This window comes from Neoarius graeffei, chromosome 4 (genome assembly GCF_027579695.1).
Source record: "Neoarius graeffei isolate fNeoGra1 chromosome 4, fNeoGra1.pri, whole genome shotgun sequence".
In the NCBI taxonomy this organism is placed as follows: domain Eukaryota; kingdom Metazoa; phylum Chordata; class Actinopteri; order Siluriformes; family Ariidae; genus Neoarius; species Neoarius graeffei.
Genome location: NC_083572.1, coordinates 29471572 through 29494682, shown reverse-complemented (window position 1 = coordinate 29494682; position 23111 = coordinate 29471572). Strand labels below are relative to the sequence as shown.

Genomic DNA, 23111 nt, shown 5'->3' with positions numbered 1-23111 from the left:
CAGGGGATTTGGTAATGTTATAAGTAGGTGGTATTCCTTTGTCTCGACCACGAGGTGATCTCACCCCCCCAACACCCACTCAGATAACATTCCAAACTTTACAGCCCCCTCACACACACACACACACCCTTGCTCTCCCTCTCACATACACACACATGCTCTCACACACACACACACACACACACACACACACACACACGCTCTCACACACACATACACACCTCACTGTATAGACCCCTTCGCAGTAAACGTCATTCATACGTAAGAGGAAATTGCTCGCGCAGCCTGGACCCAAAAAAGACTCAACGACGGTAGAGACGAGAAGAAATATTTGGAAGAAATGCCTAGTTGTTGTGTTGTCGGGTGTCAGAATCGTAGCAGTGATGGGGTTAAAATGTACAGAATTCCAGCAGGATCTCACCCATTCCAAAAAAATTGCCGACGTCTATGGCTACAAGCCATCAAACGTGTAGACTGGGATGAAAGCACTATGCACGGGTTTGCAGTGCCCACTTCATCACAGGTAAGATCAGGCTATTTATTAAATCTTTCTTTTTTATTCTTTCTAGTCTTCGTTTATTGATGTAGCAAAATACTTTGGTAATGTTTGTCTGATTAGCTGGGTCATAGTTACACAATGTAATGAATTAACTTAGCTTTGCATGCAATTTTGTTTGTAGGAGAGCTCTCGCTTGACTCAAGCAGTCCAGATTTTGTGCCATCATTATTTGTGTATGCCGAAAATCACAATTTTAAAGCAAGGATGGAAAGGTAAAATTGTGTGCCCTCACTCTAAATGCCAACTTACGTTGACTGCTCTAACCTAGCTCCCGCCCCGTTCAGTTTCATTTCTGGTCTCTGCCTCTCGCTTTTTAGGCAGCTCTGATTTCTCTTAGCTGCACTCTTTACACTATCATTCCTTTCATGCCATTACCTCCTGCAAAATGCTGTTTAGTTCTGGTATTTGCTGTTGTAGCTAAAGCCACATTGCCATCACATCACCTGCATAATTTGATTAAAACAAAATGAATATGAATGTCCCATTGTTACACTTCTGGTAGGGCCACCCAAGCCAGACAGGTCAAAGGATAGAGGCCAGACTAAGAGTAACCCAACCTGGGTGTCTTGGGCATTACATTAAACTGTATCCAATAAGGGCATTGGCACCAGGGCACCAATACATCAATAAAGTTCCAACAAAACTTGTTCAATCACCTCAAGCCGGCGGTGTTATTGTTCACAAAATTCTGGGGAAGCCAAGTACAGCAGGTGTGTATGTAAAAATAATCATGTCGTAATATCTAAATATAGATCATTAGACTTTGAATTCACTAAAATCAAAGATTTAGCAATCAAATACCTCAATAAAATAAATATTTGTGGTGAATCTTCATTTCATTTGGACACTCATTGTATTTTTCTTTTGTATGGTACACATTAACCATCACAAATGTCATAAAATTTTTCGTGGGAATTTTACGACAGTGCACTTACAGTTTGTTTTCATTCACAGTGTCATTCTGTCACCTTTATGATGTATAACTTGTTTTCTTTCAGTTTCATTTATTGAAATTAATTTGTACTTCAAGTTTTACTGGATTAATCAAGATTTAACTTTATTTCCTCCAGAAGATTTGAATTTGGGTGAGTCTAACTCTTAAAATTGCACATCAGGTAATGGGTTATAACAACACGTACCATAATGGGGCACTGGATAGTTTTTGTTTATTGTTATAGTTAAAGTTTGAGATTTATTGTAAATAAATCTTAAACTATACCTATACCAAACTATACCTGCTTTTTGATAAACTTTGTTAACCAATTTCCTTTCATTGACCTAGTAAATACATAGTAATGAAAAGGTTATGGTCAGGACAAGTCTGACTGGACAAGTGCTGCTTGTCCAACTGGACAAGTGGATTAAAAAGTTCATATCAAGCTCTGGCATAATGACTTTTATTTTATTTTGATGTGTTTCAGCAGAGGTGATAGCATACACTTCTTCAACTTCTTTCTCTCACTCTCCCAATTTGAACCTGAAGTCTATAATTATGTAGACATTGTATAAAAAAACCATATTGCTCAAGTTTTGTTTTTATGGATTTCAGAACTCCAAAACTGTATCATTGGTGCATAGAAACTTTTTCCTATCTCTTATTTCAGAAAACGGAAAAAAAATTGGATTGGCAAAACCATAAAATGGAATTGGCAATTTTCTGAAATGACGAATCATCATTCCTTATAAGAGATGAGGTTAAGTATCCAGGCTAATCAAGAGGAACCAAGTATTGGCTAGTAATAATATCAGTGCTAATCGTCCAGTGGAATGCATGAAGGCTGATTGTTAATAGCCAAGAATTTAAACACTTTATCTGCAGTCAAAAGTAAAAAACAGATCTAATATGTATCCAGGAGTCATGGTTAAAACCAAGATTAGATTTTATGATAAAAGGGTATGTGGCAATCAGGTGGGACAGGGAAGATGGAACAGGAGAGGGCTGTGTCACCTTTATGAAAGAGGGCATCCCCTCTAGGGGCTGTTTCACAATCATGGTTGTCTTTTTGAATAGCACCAACTATCTCGGCGGCAGGGTGGTGTAGTGGTTAGCACTGTCGCCTCACAGCAAGAAGGTCCTGGGTTCGAGCCCCGTGGCCGGTGAGGGCCTTTCTGTGTGGAGTTTGCATGTTGTCCGCGTGGGTTTCCTCCGGGTGCTCCAGTTTCCTCCACAGTCCAAAGACATGCAGGTTAGGTTAACTGGTGACTCTAAATTGACTGTGAGTGTGAATGGTTGTCTGTGTCTATGTGTCACCCCTGTGATGACCTGGCGACTTGTCCAGGGTGTACCCCGCCTTTCGCCCATAGTCAGCTGGGATAGGCTCCAGCTTGCCTGCGACCCTGTAGAACAGGATAAAGCGGCTACAGATAATGAGATGAGATGAGACCAACTATCTCCTGCAACTAGGTCCAGTATATATGCTGGAGTTTCTTATACCTTATTTTACAGGGGCACACTAGCCTTACCTATAGCAGTAATGTCTCTTAAAAGTTCTTATAAATATGTTTGTAAGAGTCAAATGCAGGTTCAGTTTTGATGTTGTGGTCATTTCATTTAATTATACATTAATTATTACACTTAGGTTTTACTGGTTAAATTTAGAATTGCATTTTTAGCACTAATCTCCCTTTCCTAGCTAAAGTTATGGAGAGAGTTGTAGCCTCTCAGCTTCATACTTTCCTTGCTCATAATGATCTCTATGAACCCTTTCAGTCAGGCTTTCGCAATCTGCATAGTACTGAATCTGCTCTCTTAAGAGTTGTTAATGACCTCCTGCTTTCAACCAATGCTGGTCATTTCAATGTCGTTGTCCTCTTGGACCTCACAGCTGCCTTTGACACTCTACATCATGGCACTCATTTCCAGACTATCTTCTTTTGGTATTACTGGCTTAGCTTTAGCCTGGTTTCAGTCATATCTAGCAAACAGGCAACAGTTCATCTCTACTGCTGTTCATAAATCATCCACTGTTACCGTTGCTCAAGGTGTGCCTCAGGCTTCTGTCCTTGGTCCCCTTGTCCCCTTCTTTCTATATGTTTCTCCTATAGGCCAGATTATTCGCAACCATGGCCTTAACTTTCATTGCTATGCTGATGACATTCAAATCTACATCACTATCACCCCTTCCATAGCCTCTGTTCAGCTGCTAAGGACTTGCATCACTGACCTCAAGCAATGGCTGCATAAGAACTCCCTTAAACTTAATGCTAACAAAACAGAGGTTCTATTAGTAGGTACCAAAAGACAGGTTTTTAACATCTCCAATTTCACTATTGACATTGATGGTGTGTCTATAAGTCCTTCCCAAGTTATAAAAAACCTTGGAGTTCTCTTTGACTCCACTCTTACATTTGAACCCCATTTTAAACTCATTACTAAGAATGCATTCTTTCACCTCTGCAATATTGCACATCTCTGCCCTCTTCTCTTTGAAACTGATGCCAAAATGTTGGGCAATGCATTTATCTTTTCTCGTCTTGACTATTGCAATTCTCTCTTTTATGGTCTCCCTGCCACATTGCTCAATCGCCTGCAGTACATCCAAAACTCAGCAGCTAGAGTCCTCACACTCACCAAGTGCACTGCTCACATCACTCCTGTTTTACAGCAAGCGCACTGGTTGCCAGTTATCTGTCGGATTAAATACAAAATCTTGCTTCTAACTTATAAAGCTCTTCATGGTCTCGCTCCTTCCTATCTCTGTGCTAATTCATTCGTACTGTCCCTCCCGCTCCCTCAGATCTTCTGCCTCTAGACTTTTGACTGTCCCACATTTTAAACAGGCATCTATGGATGGCAGATCATTCAGTGTTGCTGCTCCTAAACTTTGGAATTCATTACCACAATTGCTTTGTGACTGTTCCACTCTCTCTTCCTTCAAAGCTAACCTGAAAACTTTCCTCTTTACCTCACACTACTTTTCCGTGTGTGTGTGTGTGTGTGTAAAACACCTGTGTAAAGCATCCTTGGGTTTGTGAAAGGCACTATATAAATTATTATTATTATTCACATCACATCACATTATCTCTAGCCGCTTTATCCTTCTACAGGGTCGCAGGCGAGCTGGAGCCTATCCCAGCTGGCTACGGGCGAAAGGCAGGGTACACCCTGGACAAGTCGCCAGGTCATCACAGGGCTGACACATAGACACAGACAACCATTCACACTCACATTCACACCTACGGTCAATTTAGAGTCACCAGTTAACCTAACCTGCATGTCTTTGGACTGTGGGGGAAACCGGAGCACCCGGAGGAAACCCATGCGGACACGGGGAGAACATGCAAACTCCACACAGAAAGGCCCTCGCCGGCCCCGGGGCTCGAACCCAGGACCTTCTTGCTGTGAGGCGACAGCGCTAACCACTACACCACCGTGCCGCCCATTATTATTATTATTATAACTAGGTTTTACTTTGGGACATATTATTTCATTCACAATAGTAATAACAATAAGAAAAAGAAATTTAACTTGCATAGCAACTTTCTGACACCCAAGGTCACTTTACAATTACAAAGCAAATTGGGGGAATGGTCAGCATGTAACTCCAGTGGCATAGCTTCTCGCAGTTCCATAGAAAGGTGCACAAAAGTATGTCCCACACTGCCTGCACAGCCACCGCAATGTCACCAATCAACAGCACTTGGAACACCATGCAGTAAGATATTTAAGTAAACTAAGTGTCTCAGCCAGTATCCTTTGTCCATCAAAAATGTCCTTTCTGGAAAACACTCATCATATGATGAGGTTCTAAATGATTTTTAAGAAAATATGTCTCTTGAAGGAGAATACGCTTTTGTTTTGCACAGTAAAAAACAGGATTTGAAACAGATGCAAGACACACTTGTAGCAGAGCTTCACATGTGGTTGAAATGTGTGTCCATCAAAAAGTGTCCTCTTGGGAAAACCACAAGGATTGTCACCATTTCATTTGTTATTACAATTACCATCATGCACAAACATTGCTGCACAGTACTTGAAAATTCATACTTAAAAATCACATATATTTCAACAGTTTTTCACACTGTATACCTTACTCTTGTGGACTATAAGAAAGTGGGTCAATTTTAGAAATACACTACATGCTGTCTTCTCACTACAAGTAACATGCCCAGTATATGACCTGTAGATCTGAGATTCTGTGCAGTTAATTTCCATATCAAAAGCTAATTTTTGGCAGCAGAGAAGCACAAAAATATGAGGTTTGATTTTTTTTTTTTGGACTATTGTGGACCTGAAAAGTATATCCTGATTGGAAAACATCACGTAGCGCTAATAGAATGAGCTGGACTGCTTGATTATTGAAGTGTGAGCAGGAAGGAACAAATTGGTGGTTCTAAATGTATATAATCCATTCAGAAAGCTAGATTGCCATTTCCTTGGAGGAATAGACACACTGTGTGGTGTGGGGACTTGTACACAATATACACAATGTACACAATACTTTATGGGGGAGTGAAATAACTGATTATAATGGCCAAGTAGTAGAATAATTACTGGACAGGAAATACCTTGTCTGCATGAGTGATAGGACTAGAATAGATGTGAACTCAGGCAAAGAATCAGCTGTGGACCTGATGCTAGTGACTAATGCCTTAGCACCATTGTCTGACTGCCAGGTGCACCAAGAAAGGACCATTGGTAGTGACCATTATCCTACATGTAGCAAAATAAACATAGCAACAATAAAGACCACAGAGAAAATGGGGGGAAATTGATTTTTGAGAATGCGAACTGGGTAAAATTCACAAATGAATGTGATAAACATCTCTGCCAGATTAGTGACAACATGGACATGGAAATGGCTAACTGTAAAATAAGGCAGTGTATAGCATCAGTTGCAGCAAACTCTATACCAAAAAGCACAGCCAAAAGGAGTAAAAATGAGTACCATTATAGGATAAGTGCAAACAAACAGTTAAGAATAGGAACAAGGCATTCAGACTGGTCAAAAGATCCCATAATTTCTAGCATCTGATCCAGTATAAGCAGGCCCAAGCTATGTTTAGGAAAACAATAAGACAGGCAAAGAGGGCTTATTGGAAGAAGTTCTGTAGATCATTTGCCAACACTACCCTGATAGGAGAAGTCTGGGGAATGAAAAAGAAAATTGCAAGAGATAGGAGAGAGTGGAAATATCTTGTACTGAGCACTGGGATTGAAGTGAACCAATAAAGAAAAGGCTAAATTAATGGCTAAAACCTTTGCTGCTATGTACAGCCCTAATAATCTGACTGAGGAAGGAAAGCATGGTAGGGGAAAAAAAACAAAGTTGGAAATATGGAAGCCCTAAGGAGAAAAAAATAATTTCAAGAGTGAATTAGATACCCCATTTGCTTGTGGGGAACTGAACAGGGCAATAGCCAAAACAGGAAGGAGTGCACCAAGAAAAGATGGAATATACTAAATAATGATTAAGCACTTAAGTGATAGGGGGTTAAATAAACTGTTGGCCTTATACAACAAAGTTTGGAAGGAGGACTGATTCCCCAGGACCTGGAAGGAAGCAATCATTATCTCAATCAGAAAGCTTGGGAAAGTAACCTGGCAAACTACATACCCATAGCTCTAGGATCACATACCTGTAAATTAATGGAATGAATGATTAATGAAAGGCTTGTGCACTTCCTGGAAAAGAGGGGCTTGGTGACAGCATATCAAAGTGGATTTAGAAGAGGGAGGAGCACAATGGAACCTACCCTATGTTTAGAGGATGAGATCAGGAAAGCTCAGCTTAACAAAGTAGCAGTCACGGTAGTGAGGTTTTTGTTTGTTTGTTTGTTTGTTTGTTTGTTTGTTTTAAGTGAAGAAAGTGTGTGATATGCTGTGGAGAGAAGGGTTATTGATTAAGCTGCACTGAGTGGGAATTGGGGGAAACACATGGATTTTCTAAGCAGAAGGACTGTCCAGGTCAAAATAGCATCAGAGCTCACAGAAAAGCATGTGGTAGAAAATGGTATACACCAAGGGAGTGTTATAAGCCCTACATTATTCTCAGTTATGATAAATAACATACAGTGGTGCTTGAAAGTTTGTGAACCCTTTAGAATTTTCTATATTTCTGCATAAATATGACCTAAAACATCATCAGATTTTCACACAAGTCCTAAAAGTAGATAAAGAGAATCCAGTTACAGTGGGGCAAAAAAGTATTTAGTCAGTCACCAATTGTGCAAGTTCTCCCACTTAAAAAGATGAGAGAGGCCTGTAATTTTCATCATAGGTACACTTCAACTATGAGAGACAGAATGGGGGGAAAGAATCCAGGAAATCACATTGTAGGATTTTTAAAGAATTTATTTGCAAATTATGGTGGAAAATAAGTATTTGGTCAATAATAAAAGTTCATCTCAATACTTTGTTATATACCCTTTGTTGGCAATGACAGAGGTCAAACGTTTTCTGTAAGTCTTCACAAGGTTTTCACACACTGTTGCTGGTATTTTGGCCCATTCCTCCATGCAGATCTCCTCTAGAGCAGTGATGTTTTGGGGCTGTCGCTGGGCAACACGGACTTTCAACTCCCTCCAAAGATTTTCTATGGGGTTGAGATCTGGAGACTGGCTAGGCCACTCCAGGACCTTGAAATGCTTTTTACGAAGCCACTCCTTCGTTGCCCGGGCGGTGTGTTTGGGATCATTGTCATGCTGAAAGACCCAGCCACGTTTCATCTTCAATGCCCTTGCTGATGGAAGGAGGTTTTCACTCAAAATCTCACGATACATGGCCCCATTCATTCTTTCCTTTACACGGATCAGTCGTCCTGGTCCTTTTGCAGAAAAACAGCCCCAAAGCATGATGGTTCCACCCCCATGCTTCACAGTAGGTATGGTGTTCTTTGGATGCAACTCAGCATTCTTTCTCCTCCAAACACGACAAGTTGAGTTTTTACCAAAAAGTTCTATTTTGGTTTCATCTGACATTCTCCCAATCCTCTTCTGGATCATCCAAATGCTCTCTAGCAAACTTCAGACGGGCCTGGACATGTACTGGCTTAAGCAGGGGGACACGTCTGGCACTGCAGGATTTGAGTCCCTGGTGGCGTAGTATGTTACTGATGGTAGCCTTTGTTACTTTGGTCCCAGCTCTCTGCAGGTCATTCACTAGGTCCCCCCGTGTGGTTCTGGGATTTTTGCTCACCGTTCTTGTGATCATTTTGACCCCACGGGGTGAGATCGTGCGTGGAGCCCCAGATCGAGGGAGATTATCAGTGGTCTTGTATGTTTTCCATTTTCTAATAATTGTTCCCACAGTTGATTTCTTCACACCAAGCTGCTTACCTATTGCAGATTCAGTCTTCCCAGCCTGGTGCAGGTCTACAATTTTGTTTCTGGTGTCCTTTGACAGCTCTTTGGTCTTGGCCATAGTGGAGTTTGGAGTGTGACTGTTTGAGGTTGTGGACAGGTGTCTTTTATACTGATAACGAGTTCAAACAGGTGCCATTAATACAGGTAACGAGTGGAGGACAGAGGAGCCTCTTAAAGAAGAAGTTACAGGTTGGTGAGAGCCAGAAATCTTGCTTGTTTGTAGGTGATCAAATACTTATTTTACCAAGGAATTTACCAATTAATTCATTAAAAATCCTACAATGTGATTTCCTGGATTATTTCCCCCCATTCTGTCTCTCATAGTTGAAGTGTACCTACGATGAAAATTACAGGCCTCTCTCATCTTTTTAAGTGGGAGAACTTGCACAGTTGGTGGCTGACTAAATACTTTTTTGCCCCACTGTAAACAAATAAGACAAAGCATATTATACTTGGTCATTTATTTACTGAGGAAAAAGATCCAATATTACATATCTGTGGCAAAAGTATGTGAACCTTTGCTTTCAGTATCTGGTGTGACCCCCTTGTGTAGCAATAACTGCAACTAAACATTCCAGGTAACTGTTAATCAGTCCTGCACACCATCTTGGAGGAATTTTAGCCCATTTCTCCATACAGAATAGCTTCAACTCTGGGATGTTGGTGGATTTCCTCACATGAACTGCTCGCTTCAGGTCCTTCCACAACTTTTCAATTGGATTAAGGTCAGGACTTTGACTTGGCCATTCCAAAACATTAACTTTATTCTTCTTTAACCATTCTTTGGTAGAATGACTTGTGTGCTTAGGGTCATTGTCTTGCTGCATGACCCACCTTCTCTTGAGATTCAGTTCATGGACAGATGTCCTGACATTTTCCTTTAGAATGTGCTAGTATAATTCAGAACTCATTGTTCCATTAATGATGGCAAGCTGTCCTGGCCCAGATGCAGCAAAACAAGCCCAAACCATGATACTACCACCACCATGTTTCACAGATGGGATAAGGTTCTTATGCTAGAATGCAGTGTTTTCCTTTCTCCAAACATAATGTTTCTCATTTAAACCAAAAAGTTCTATTTTGGTCTCATCCATCCACAAAACATTTTTCCAATAGCCTTTTGGCTTGTCCACATGATCTTTCGCAAACTACAGACGAGCAGCAATGTTCTTTTTGGAGAACAGTGGCTTTCTCCTTCCAACCCTGCCATGTACACCATTGTTGTTCAGTATTCTCCTGATGGTGGACTCATGAACATTAACATTAGGCAATGTGAGAGAGGCCTTCAGTTGCTTAGAAGTTACCCTGGGGTCCTTTGTGACCTCACCAACTATTACACGCCTTGCTCTTGGAGTGGTCTTTGTTGGTCGACCACTCCTGGGGAGGGTAACAATGGGCTTGAATTTCCTAAATTTTGTACACAGTCTGTCTGACTGTGGATTGGTGGAGTCCAAACTCTTTAAAGATAGTTCTATAACCTTTTCCAGCCTGATGAGCATCAACAACGCTTTTTGTGAGGTCCTCAGAAATCTCCTTTGTTCATGCCATTATACACTTCCACAAACATGTGTTGTAAAGATCAGACTTTGATAGGTCCCTGTTCTTTAAATAAAACAGGGTGCCCACTCACACCTGATTGTCATCCCATTGATTGAAAACACCTGACTCTAGTTTCACTTTCAAATTAACTGCTAATCCTAGAGGTTCACATACTTTTGCCACTCACAGATATGTAATATTGGATCATTTTCCTCAATAAATAAATGACCAAGTATAATATTTTTGTCTCATTTGTTTAACTGGGTTCTCTTTATCTATATTTAGGACTTGTGTGAAAATCGGATGATGTTTTAGGTCATATTTATGCAGAAATATAAAAATTCTAAAGGGTTCACAAACTTTCAAGCACCACTGTATGATAGCATCCCACCAGATATGGGAAGATCCTTGTTTACAGGGCAGTGTTGAAAAGGGGAGGAAATGTGGAAGTCAAGACACTGCAAGAAGGGATAAACCAAGTGGAGGGATGGGGAACAGAATGGGGTTTTGAATTATTGGTGGAAAAACTAAAATTGTACTTTTTACAAATTGGAAAGTAAAGGAAGGAATGAACTTGAAGCTATATGGAAATAATCTGGAAAGAGTAGAAAGCTTTCACTTTCTGGGAATACATTTTGATCCTTGACTAACTTGGAGAGAGCATGTAAGAAGTATCGTGAGGGAAAGTAAGAAAGACATCAATGTCATGAGATGTCTGGCAGGGGTAGACTGGGGAGCTGATGTTGCTTCACAGAAATATATTTATATGGCCTTAATTCAAACAAGAATCGATTATGGTTGTATAGTGTATGGCTCAGCAACCATGTCTGTGTTATCAGGCTTTGATATCATTCAAGCTGGAGCACTGCTTAGGGGCAGTGAAAACAATGCCATTGTGTGCACTTCAGGTGGAGGCAGGAAAAATGCCACTTTGGCGCCATAGGAAGTAGCTGATGGCAAACTACTGGATAAACCTAAAGGGACCAAAGAAAGTCATCCAAAAAAGAGTTTTGGGAGAAGGCAAAAGCACAAAAAACAAGCTTTTGATGGATAGAAAATTGCATTGCAGAATTGAAGTGGAATTTTGTCCAACTGTGATCTGACCAATGAAACATGAATGGCTGAATGCTGCTGGTTTAGATGTGGAACTGCTGAATATTCAGCAGAGAAATAAGACAACAGATCTAGCCCAGGAACACTATAGCCATGTGAATAGGAACTACAATGCTTAACAGCAGTTCTTTTCTGATTGATCAAAGGAGCCTCTAACAGAGGCAACAGGGGCAGCAATGGTGATCCCTAGTCTCCAGACTGGTGTCAGTCAGAGAACATCAAATAGTTTGAGTGGGTATGCTGTTGAGCTATTTAAAGTTCTGCTAGCACTAGAGTGGGTGGAAGAGTTGGGTGTAAATAATAGACTCATCTGTCGTGATTCAGTGTCTGCACTGCCAAGTATCAAAACAGGAACAGCCAGAAGCTATCATGTGGATCATGTCTTATTTCTCTGCTGAATATATGAACTTCTATTCAGTAACTCAAGACCAGCTAGACAGGGGGGGGGGGGGAATGTAAGGTTCATGTGGGTTCCATTACACTCAGGAAATCCTAGGAATGGAAATGTAGACAAGCTAGTGAAGGAGGCAGTCAGAAAGAGAAGTGTGGAAATTTATATTAAACTTTCAAAATCAGAAGGGAAAACTATGGTTTGGAAGGAAATAATCAATCAATAGCAGCAATACTGGGATAGTGTGACAAAAGGAAGACACCTGCACAGAATTCAGAATAAAGTGGGGGACAAGAATTGGAGGAACCACCAGAAGAGAGGAAGGAGTCATGAGTAGACTAAGAGTCAGGCACAACAACTTAAATAGCATGCCTTTCATCATGGAGAAACATACAGTTGGTCACTGCAAGGATTGTCAAGCAATGGAGTCAGTGGATCATGTCCTGATGTCATGTGCAAAGTACAAAAAGCAGAGAAGGGAAATGACTACAGAACTACAGAAACTAGAACAAGAAGTGTTCAGGACTAAAGATGTGCTGCAGTGTGGGGACAGGATGGAGGGGAGAAAGTGTTTATTCAGGTCTCTGAAATCAACCGGGCTAATCACAAGAGTGTAAGGGATGAATAAAACCAGAAGGGGTCAGTAATGCAACATAATGGATGTCACCTGCCATAAAACCCCGAAGAAGAAGAAGAAGAAGCTGACAAATCTGGAGCAAAGAAAGTAGTTTGCAAAAAAAAAAAAAAGGCACCACAAGTGGTAAACTAGTGGCAAACTTCCAGCAACATTCTAGCAGTAATGAGAAGTTTGGTACTACTGGCAAATATGTTCACTGATGGTTTGCCACCAGTGATGAACTTCTGGTAACAAGTTTGCCACTCGTGGTAAACAGATCAACTATGTTCTTTTTTTCCTTAATTTGTTTCCTTTTTTGTTTAATTGTGTTTATTTAATTAATTTTCTATAATGATAACTGGCGGCACGGTGGTGTAGTGGTTAACGGTGTTACCTCAGAGCAAGGTGGTCTGGGTTCGAGCCCCGTGGCCGGCGAGGGCCTTTCTGTGCGGAGTTTGCATGTTCTCCCCATGTCCACATGGGTTTCCTCCGGGGGCTCCGGGTTCCCCCACAGTCTAAAGACATGTAGGTTAGGTTAACTGGTGACTCTAAATTGACCATAGGTGTGAGTGTGAATGGTTGTCTGTGTCTATGTGTCAGCCCTGTGATGACCTGGCGACTTGTCCAGGGCGTACCCCGCCGTTCGCCCGTAGTCAGCTGGGATAGGCTCCAGCTCACCTGAGACCCTGTAGAACAGGATAAAGCAGCTAGAGATAATGAGATGAGATAATGATAACTGATGTAGGTGGCACAGTGGTGTAATGGTTAGCACTGTCGCCCCACAGCAAGAAGGTTCTGGGTTTGAACCCAATGGCTGACAGGGGCCTTTCTGTGTGGAGTTTGCATATTCTCCCTGTGTCGGTGTGGGTTTCCTCTGGGTGCTCCAGTTTCCCCCACAGTCCAAAGACATGCAGGTAAGGCTAATTGGTGGCTCTAAATCGAGTGTGAGTGTGAATGGTTGTTTGTTTCTTTGTGTCAGCCCTGTGATGACCTGGCGACTTGTCCAGGGTGTACCCCACCTCTTGCCCATAGTCAGCTGGGATAGGCTCTAGCTTGCCTGCGACCATGCACTGTATAAGTGGCTACAGATAATGGATGGATGGTGAACTGATGTATGTAGTGCTTTTAGTGACATTACACTGTTTTAGAAGAAGTTATTGAGTATTTTGTAGTATTTCTTTTGCTGTTGCACTTTGGGCATGGTCCCTGAGCACGTGAGTTACAGTGAGCTGAACCAGTGTTTTTTGTCCAGCTCAGAGGTCAGTGCATTTGGATGAAAATTGTCATAGCTTGTTGTTACCTTACTATGATTGGAAAGAAGCATCATTTGTATTTTAACAATGTTTTGCTTATGGTTTATTCATCTGAAGACTTTGACTTGATGAATAGCTTTCCAACTTTATGGAACTCACCCCTGGTCGATTGGTCAGACACTGCTGCTGTGGAAACGTTTGTCAGGATTGATTCTCTCTACCATTAACAAGGTAAGATGCCTCATTAAAATAAGTGACTGTTTTGCTATTTGTGGCCTTTTGGATTGATTAATAGATTATGGATTGATTAATAGATTTCTAGCTCAGAAAACCAATACTTCATAAATACATTAATTTTAGATTTGAATGTGAGAGATGACTGGCTTGTTAATTCTAATCCTCGTTTAGTAGCCAGCCAGCTAGCTAACCTGAACCAGAACTTTTTAGATGTACATTAGTATTTAGAAGTACATTATATTTGTTTTATTCAACAAAGCAATGTAATATATTAAATGTAATATTTCAGTGAAATTAAGTGATTTGTAGAAAACATTTAATCTCTTTAGGCGCAAAATATTTCATGTACCTGGACATGTCACTCATTCACACTCACTGTTTAGTTGCTAAATTCAAAAGTACTGCTGGTGCTTTGCATTAATGATTCTGTGGGTACTTATTAAATAATTAAAGCAATGTGTCTCTCTTTTTTTTCCCCAAATAAAAGTGTCAGGTGGATCCGGTCATTCAAGGCTGGATGATTAGTCTTGAGGGACAAGTTATTTATAAAAGTATCCTACCTACATTCCTGGCTGGGTTTACAAACTGTGGGCTATGTGTTCAGTTTACAGTGCAAGCGGAGGCCTCTTGTACTGTTGAGGTAATTCAGAAGTAACACCTCTTGCTCCTTAAATCTAATTTTGTTCGTTTTCTTTGCATGCCTACTCTAAAAGTCACCAACTAATCACGGAAAATACAGCTATGTTTGCAGATGCGTCATTGAGAGAAACCCAGGGAGGGGGTCAAAGACTATCTGAGGCAAGGTGGTCTCAAAGAAGACAGGCCAACGCAAGAAATCTCTTTGTCAACCCATCTCCACTCTCCTAAAGAATGTCATGGACTTTCAGTGGCACTTCATTTAGGCAAGAAAGTTTTCATATGCTCACACTTATGCCCAGGTCAGACATCAGAAAGATGCATGCTGAGACCTGCAATCTATTGGGTGGTGACCGACTGCAGGTGGATGCAAGCATTTTGCGTCAAATCCTTCACTGTGGTCAGACGTATTCCAAGACGCAGAGTTTTTAAGCTGAATCTTGTCATGAGCCAGTTGGGAACATCTAGGTCCTGACCCAATCTTTCACCCCATTCCCTGGTTTTCCTTGAGCTTTCCCCGCGCTGCGGCCAGCACACCTGTCTCTCATCAGCTCATCCACAATTCTATAGTATACCGCTCGGATATTCATTCGGCATGGGATTGTCTTCGCCTCAGGGTATAGCCTAGGTCACAACCGGACATACGATTTTTTGGCCGTGCGATTTTTGTCATTTCCCAAATCGCTGCATTTTTTTTGGTTCATGGAGAAAGACGCACTTTGGCCGTAAGTTTGTCTTCCAACCTGAAAAAATGTAAGCGCCCATAGAGTTTGTTTGACATGACAAAGAACCTCTGCGGCCAGTCTACGGCTCGAAAATCAGCACGTCACACGTGCGCCCTCCATGCGTTTCTTGCGTTTTTTGCACGTAGACCGGCCGTAGGAGCACGTATGGCCGGTTGTGACCGAGGCTTATGGTTTTTCACCCCTTTTCCCCTCTGGTTTTTGTATTCTATTATTTTCCTGCACACTGTTGGGTATTTTGCTCTTCTGTGGATATTTTTTTATTGGGACTGTGAGCGCGTTGTTTTCCCAACGCGGAAGCGCTTTGAACTTCTGAACTCTCTGAATTGAACGTTCTTTCCCCTTGCGGGGTCTGCGTTTATGGACTCTGTCATGCTTTTTGTCCAACCTGAGATTGGTCGCTCAAGCGTTGCATGACCGACTGCCTCTAGTACATGCGTCAACCTGCTATTTGCACCGATTGGAAGCATATTGCAGCTGAAATGCAAACAGATCGTGGTCCACTTGCGTCAACCTGCCTCTATTAAAGACCCTCTACAACACTGTCATTATCTGCATCGTTGTGTATCGACGCAAGACCAGTCTTGCGTGTACCTGCGATTTTGTCATCACAGATAGATGCAAGTAGTTGAAAAACTAGTTGCAGCCTGCCGTCTGACCTGGGTATAATTACTTACTTACTTATTTAATCCTCTTTGCTCCCGTTGGAGCATAAGGCGCTGACGAACTCCCTCCAGCCCTTGGGCCATCCATCTAACTTCATGCCATGTCTTCCTTGCAGCCTTCATCTCTCCTTCTACAGTTCTTCTCCAGGTCCCTAGAGGCCTGCCTCTCTTTCGTTTCCCTTGAGGATTCCATTTGAGGGCGACATATGGGTGTCTGGTTTTGTTCATGTGGAGGATGTGCCCTAGCCACTTCCAGCGTCTGTACTTTATTTCATCTACGATGTTACACATACCTGTACATTTGCTTACTTCTTTGTTTGAGATTTTTTGCTCCCAGCGTACCTTCAGAATTCTCCTAAGGCATCTACCTTCAAAACCTTTGAGACGGCTTTCTATTCTCTTGTTGGTTCTCCATGTTTCTGACGCATAAAGAAGAACGGAATGCACATTTGATTTGTGTATTCTCAGTTTGGTCTTTTGCTTCATGGTAGATGACTTCCAGATACTTCTCAGTTTGTTAAAGGCTTGTGCTGCCAAGCCAATTCTGGTGGAAACTTCCTTCTCAATGTTCCTGTAGGCTGAAATGTAGCTGCCAAGATATTTGAAGTCCTTTACTTCTTCTAACTCCTGTCCACATATGGTTGTCTTTGTTGTGCTTTTACTCATTACTTTCATTATTTTTGTCTTGTTTGGGTGTATTTTGAGACCTACACTACTTGCTTGTTGGTCCACTCTATTTGTTTTTTCCTGAATGTCCCCCTGGATATGTGAAAGTAAGGCTATGTCGTCTGCGAAGTCACAGTACCTGGGTATAATACGGACACAAATTTACAAAGGATTTTGGACATATAAGATTTTGAAAAAAATTTTTTAAATAGAAAACCTGTATTTTAGTTGGATTTTTACTGATTTTATCCCCCCCCCCCCCCCCCCCCCAAAAAAAAAAAAGTCTCCGGTTTGTGTACTTATGTGCATACAGAATCTTCTTCAGCTGCAAATTCACTTTTCCTGGATTGGTCAGACAGCTCAATATTTTTACCTGGAGCTTGTGATTGTGTTGTCATTTTATTTAATACTGTACCTGAATACATACTGTCAACATTTTTTTTCAGCTTGTTTAACTTTTATCCCTATGTGTATTGTCATTATTGAGCCTTTAATGTATTGTGTAATTCATATTTTACTGTTTTAATAAATATGAAACTAATTCAGAATACAGTATTGTAAAGCTTGCATTATTCTTATAGTAATGAACTGGTCTAGATTACAGTAGGTAAACTAACCATTTAATGCTAGTGACTGTGGTTGCCAATAGTTTACTCTAATTTAACAGGGAAATTTGTTAGTGTGTCTCTTGTGGTTGATTCACTTGTATTTATTAAATGTATTTTTAAACAGCAGTGGTTTTGTGTGGGGTGTTTTTTTTTGTTTGTTTGTTTTTTTTCAAGAGTTTAAGCCCTACAGAAATACTTGCTAGAAACACACAATATAAATTTGTGGCAAATTTGCTCAAAAACATTTTTGCAAACCTGTGCCAAAAAAATAGAAATTATAAGCAACTATTTGCCATAAGTTTTCCACAAAGTTAGCCAGAAGTTTGCTGTGAAAATAGGACCTTGCTGCAAATTTGTGGCAACACAGTTGTCTGCCAGAAACCTAAACTTTGAGTAAGGGAACTCAAGTAAGGCTCATTCAAATAAACCCCGTCTTTAACTTGCTTTGTGGAATACCTTCAGTTTGTTTCTATATTTCTCTCTCTCACACACACACACACAAATAGCATACCAGTTAGTACAAAGATAGTTGTTCCATCTTAGAATTTAGCACACTTTAACTGTATTTATAATTTATGGGTGGGTGTGTCATTTGGTCATACAACTTAACATATATTGCCACAATCTGCTACTTAATCAGTTTACAAATAAGACTTAATTGGTGTAATGGCAAACATCATGATGTCACTTAACACTCATCTGATTTTTGTTATTATTCAGCTTTCACACTGGCAAATTAAGCAAATGAATGGTTTAATAAGATCAGAAAGAGCTTGAGAATTTTCCAGTCACATCGAGTCCCATGAGACCCAAGAGGGTTCCATCTCTTCAAAATGAAAAACATAAAGCTTTGGAAAGATGGAGGGACTTATAAGACAGTGGAAGATGACTTTAAGGAGAGCTCAGGCACAGTAGACTCTTTAGATCTGGTGGTAAGCTCAGAGGAGTTGGAGATATTTGTGGGAATGGAATGCAGGGCTACAGCTTCTTCAGCAGGAACCATATCCTCAATTGTCCTGTAGAAATACTTTTTATTAAGCATCATTAGAATCTGAATATCATGCAAAGTAAACCTATTTGTCTGTTTTAGCACACATTATCTGTCATGTAATTATTAACCTTTCAAAACCTGGAACAGGGAAAATGTTAAATTGTGCCGTTTGATACAGTTAAACAGTTCAGTAAGATTCCTGTTCTGGTCAATGGAGAGAATGCAATGCAGTATCTAAATGTAAACTCACCTTCTATTCAGAGTCCAAAGCTTATAAATTGAAACCATGTACAAGATCCCTCCAGTGAACTGAAACATACATCCAGCCCATTCAATGAACAATGGTGTGCCCAGGTCAAACCTGAAATTAGATAGGCAAGCAAGACAAAACTGCATCGTCAAAAGACAAACTTAGAAGATGGCTCTGGACACTTAGTTTGCTATGGTGGCTGAAGACTACAATTGCCATGATAACTTTAGGACTGCGGTTGTCATGAACAGTCTTTACACTCAAGTCCCCATCAGTGAACAGTTGATAACTTCAACAAAAGAGATTTCATGCTAAAACCTATAATGAAATTCCTGGTTACACAGTTGTGTTTTGTGACTACATAGGACACAGTTATAGAAGCAAGTTATTTATTTATAATCATACTATCTGTTATCACCCAAATGAGGATTGGTTTCCTTTTGAGCCTGGTTCCTCTCGAGGTTTCTTTCTCATATTGTCTGAGGGAGTTTTTTCTTGCCACTGTCACCACAGGCTAGCTCATCATGGATAAATACATTTATTATGGATAAAATTAGCTCATATGCTTAAAGTCTTTATTTTTCTGTAAAGTTGCTTTGTGACAATGTATGTTGTTAAAAGCGCTATAGAAATAAACTGACTTGATTTGACATTGTTCTCCATCACAGTTAATTAATGATATGTCTCAATTTAAAAGACAAAAGAAGTTTGAAGTACCATAGTAATGCTTCACTAAGAATCCTAATTATTTGAAAAATTAAAAGAGACAGGATTGTAGAATCCTTCCCAAATGCAGAGAGTGCTTACTTTAATTCAAAACTAGGGTTGAAGAATTCTGCTGTAATGTGGCAAGCATAGACTGCATACCCTGCTGCAGCTAACAAACCTAAAAAAAAAAAAAGGGAAATAAAAAAAGAGCAGCAAAGTCATTAATTTCATTTGTGGGAAACATACTGTCATGGTCAAAATTATAATAATAAAAAAATTAATCTTGGTACCACTGGTTGCATGACAGAGGCTTCCAATGAAGATGGCTCTGTTCTTCTCTTTCTCTTTGCCCCCGATGTAAGTGCACTCCATCCCTACGAGGCTCAGAATGAACCCCAGCATGCCAATGGATATTCCACCTATTAGTAATGCCCTCACAATCTGGACATGATCTGAACATATAAGACTTATTACCTTGAATAGCCTTCTTCATACAGCACACTTATTTGGTAAGTTTTCAATAAAACAGGGAAATATTCACACGACCAAAGCAGCAGTAATTGCCCTAAGACATGTACTTACTCTCCACAGACCAGAGCATGGGGAAGTCATAGCAGTTGGAGACAGCATTAGAAGCAGTGGAGCAGGTCCGCCACAAACTGGACCAATACTGAGTAATGTAGATGACAGAGCTGCCACTCTGGCCACCAACAGCAGCTACCTTCCAGCCTGTCATGGTCCTACCTGTGGGCTTCTCTCTTCAGGTAACATCTCCACTTAGCATTACCGGCCACGCCCGCACTCACTTCCTCTTATTATCTTTCAGTGACAGTCATTGGCTGTTGCCTATCACCTCCTCTCCCCCTGTGTGTATTTAAGCTGCAGTTCTCCCTAGCTCCTGTGTCAGATCGTCTGCAACTCTCAGCCTGATAACCTGCTCTGTGTTCCTACTACTCTGACTCCTGAAATTGGTCTGTTCCGTTCGACTCTGTCTGCTCTCCAGCCCCGGTACCCTGACCTGCCTTCTGTTCCGTTTGACTCTGTCTGCTCTCCAGCCCCGGTACCCTGACCTGCCTTCTGTCCCCTATCTTGCTACCTGATTTGTGACTGTGTTCCAGTTTGCTCTCTAAGTCCTGCCTGCTGAGGGACTGCACGCTTGGAGACTGCCTGAAACCCAAGTTCTGTCAGCCTACAGCCACAGCTCTCTGACTATGCCAGATCCTGTCAGATCTTAGAAGCTAAGCAGGGTTGGGCCCAGTCAGTACTTGGATGGGAGACATCAGATGTCACCACCAGCCATCCCTGCCTCTCAGTTCTCCTGCCTCTGGACTTCACCCACACACACATTCTCCTAACTCCCTTTTCCCCTATTATTAATAAACTGTGGTTTGAGTGCATTTGATCTCCCCTCCGGTCTGTTCTGTGACAGAACGATCTGACCAGCATGGAGTCAGCGCCCGAACCCTCTGCCCTAGACCGGCTGCAGTGCACCAAAGGGGATGTCTGCTGATGTTACAGCCCTGATCCAGCATGGCCATCAGCAGCAGCTCCAGCAACAACAACTGGACCAAGCATTCCAGCTGCTCACTGCCCTAGCACCCCCTGGGCCTCCGGGAGGTGCTCCTGCTGCACTTGATGCCCCGGAACCCAAGGTCGGCAGTCCGGAGCATTTTGACAGTGACCCCTCCCAAGTCCGTGCTTTCCTGACCAGCTGTCGGTTGATCTTCGACCTACAGCCCAGAACCTTCGCGTCAGAGGTAGTGAAGGTGGCCTTCGTCATCACTCATCTGACTGGCCGCGCCCGCCTGTGGGGGACTGCTGAGTATGAATGCCGGACACTGGCGTGTGCCTCCTTCTCCATTTGCTGCAGAGATGATTAAGGTCTTCGACCCGGGCTTGTCATCAGTAGAGGCATCCGGAGGACTGATAAGTATTCGCCAAGGCAGACGTGCAGTGGCTGACTACTCGATCGATTTCCAGACCTTGGCCTGGCACAGCAAGTGGAACATGCAGGCGCTGGTGGAAGCCTATCTGCACAGGCTGGCCGACTACATGAAGGACGAATTGGTCTCATACGAGCAACCGTAGACACTCAACAAGGCTATCGCCCTGGCCGTCTGCATTGACCACTGGGTCCAGACCCGTCGACGAGAGAGGGCCCGCCGGACTCAGCCAGTCATCACCGCACGGAGAAGCCAGAGCTCACCGGACATAGGAGGGGCCCGGTTGGGTTCTATGATCCTCCAATCCTCCGCCAGCCAGAAACCTATGCTCCAAGTTTGCCTTCGTCTGTCGGATTCCACCCACACCCTGGCCGCCCTTGTTGACTCTGGTGCCGAGGCTAACAATCATGCCATAGAATCAGTCTCATTTGAAGTGAATCATTCAGTGAATCATTTAGTGAATCGTTCAATGAATCATTTAGTGAATCATACCATTAATCCTGGTGCTTAATAATAAATTACCAAACAGCTAAATTATGGTATATTTCCAAATTATTACGATCACTTACCATATTACATAACTTATATGCACCTTTTTGAATTCTTTGAGAGATTGGGGACTTCAGATATTGTTCACACCAACAAGATGAATACACACAGCTTTGATAATAAATTAATTTATTATACAAAGATAAAAATAATAATCAATATATACAAGCAGTGAGGTGTGTGTGTATATATATATATATATATATATATATATATATATATATATATATATATATATATCACTGCTTGTATATATGTGTGGTGTGTGTGTGTTAGGCCCCTAGGCCTGAGCCAAGGTGTGTGTGTGTGTAGCCTAGCTTGTTGCTAGCTAAAACAAAGGAATGTTATCTAAATAGAACAAAGGATTAGCTCTGTTGCTAATGTGTGTTTGTGTGTGGGGGGGGAGGACTTGACCATGTGTTCAGCCTCGTGTAGCTAACTACATGTGGTGGAGGCCTAGATTAGCCTTCTGTTGCTAGTGTATGTTCGTGAAAGGCCCTATGGCCTAGCTAAAGTGTGTTTGTTAGGCCTGGTGAGCACATGGTAGGCCTTGATTAGCTTTGTGTTGCTAAGCAGACAAAGGGAAGCTGTAGCTAACCCACTAGCTCATAACCATACTGAATCCACTGAAATCTTGATGAGATCAAGATGTATAATAATGAAATTAAAATGTCAGTAAGAATAATAAGAGAAAGAGAAGCATGCACAGCCTATCTATTAAAACAATTGAGATTAAAACAAAACAGAACAATTCAACTCGACATGCTGCATGTCTAATAGTGTAATGAATAAACCTGGGTTTAAATTCACACTATTTCAAATAAAAGCAAATTCCTAAGACTATCTTAATTATGCCCAAATGCCAAAATCTTACTTAATCCTGCCTTTAGCAAGATATGAAGAAGATGTTTGCCGTTGCAGAGCTTCGCTGTTCATGAAGCACGTGAGCCGCCTGTGTAGAAAGTGCAGAGTCTTTTTGGGTCCGGCGGAGCACTTGGGTGGTTCCCGTGGAAAGCAGAGGACTCTTGGTCCGAACTTCAGCATTCGTGAGGAAAAGTCTCTGATCAGAATAAGATACACAGCGCTTGTGAGTTAAAAAGGATTCAATCGCTTCTTAACTTTTAACTGCCTGGGCTGCAGTCATGACATCACTTCTAATACGAATAAACTGGTTGTAACTCTGGTTGAGTTTAAAGATCACGCTATTCTAGAGTTTACCTTGGCCAAGGGTAAGAAATCACACTGAATGATGGATCTTGCAAGAAAGAGGTGTTTTCGGGTTTGAGAGCATCTCTTTATGTGTCTAGACTCCTCGGAAACCGGACGCGAGAGACAAAGAG

At 41.5% G+C, this 23111-nt stretch overlaps 1 pseudogene; it reads right to left on the bottom strand.

Annotated features, from left to right (window-relative positions):
• Nucleotides 1–20015, bottom strand: part of LOC132884555 (claudin-10-like) — a 30960-nt pseudogene extending 10945 nt beyond the window's left edge.
• Between the last annotated feature and the right edge of the window lie 3096 nt (nt 20016–23111).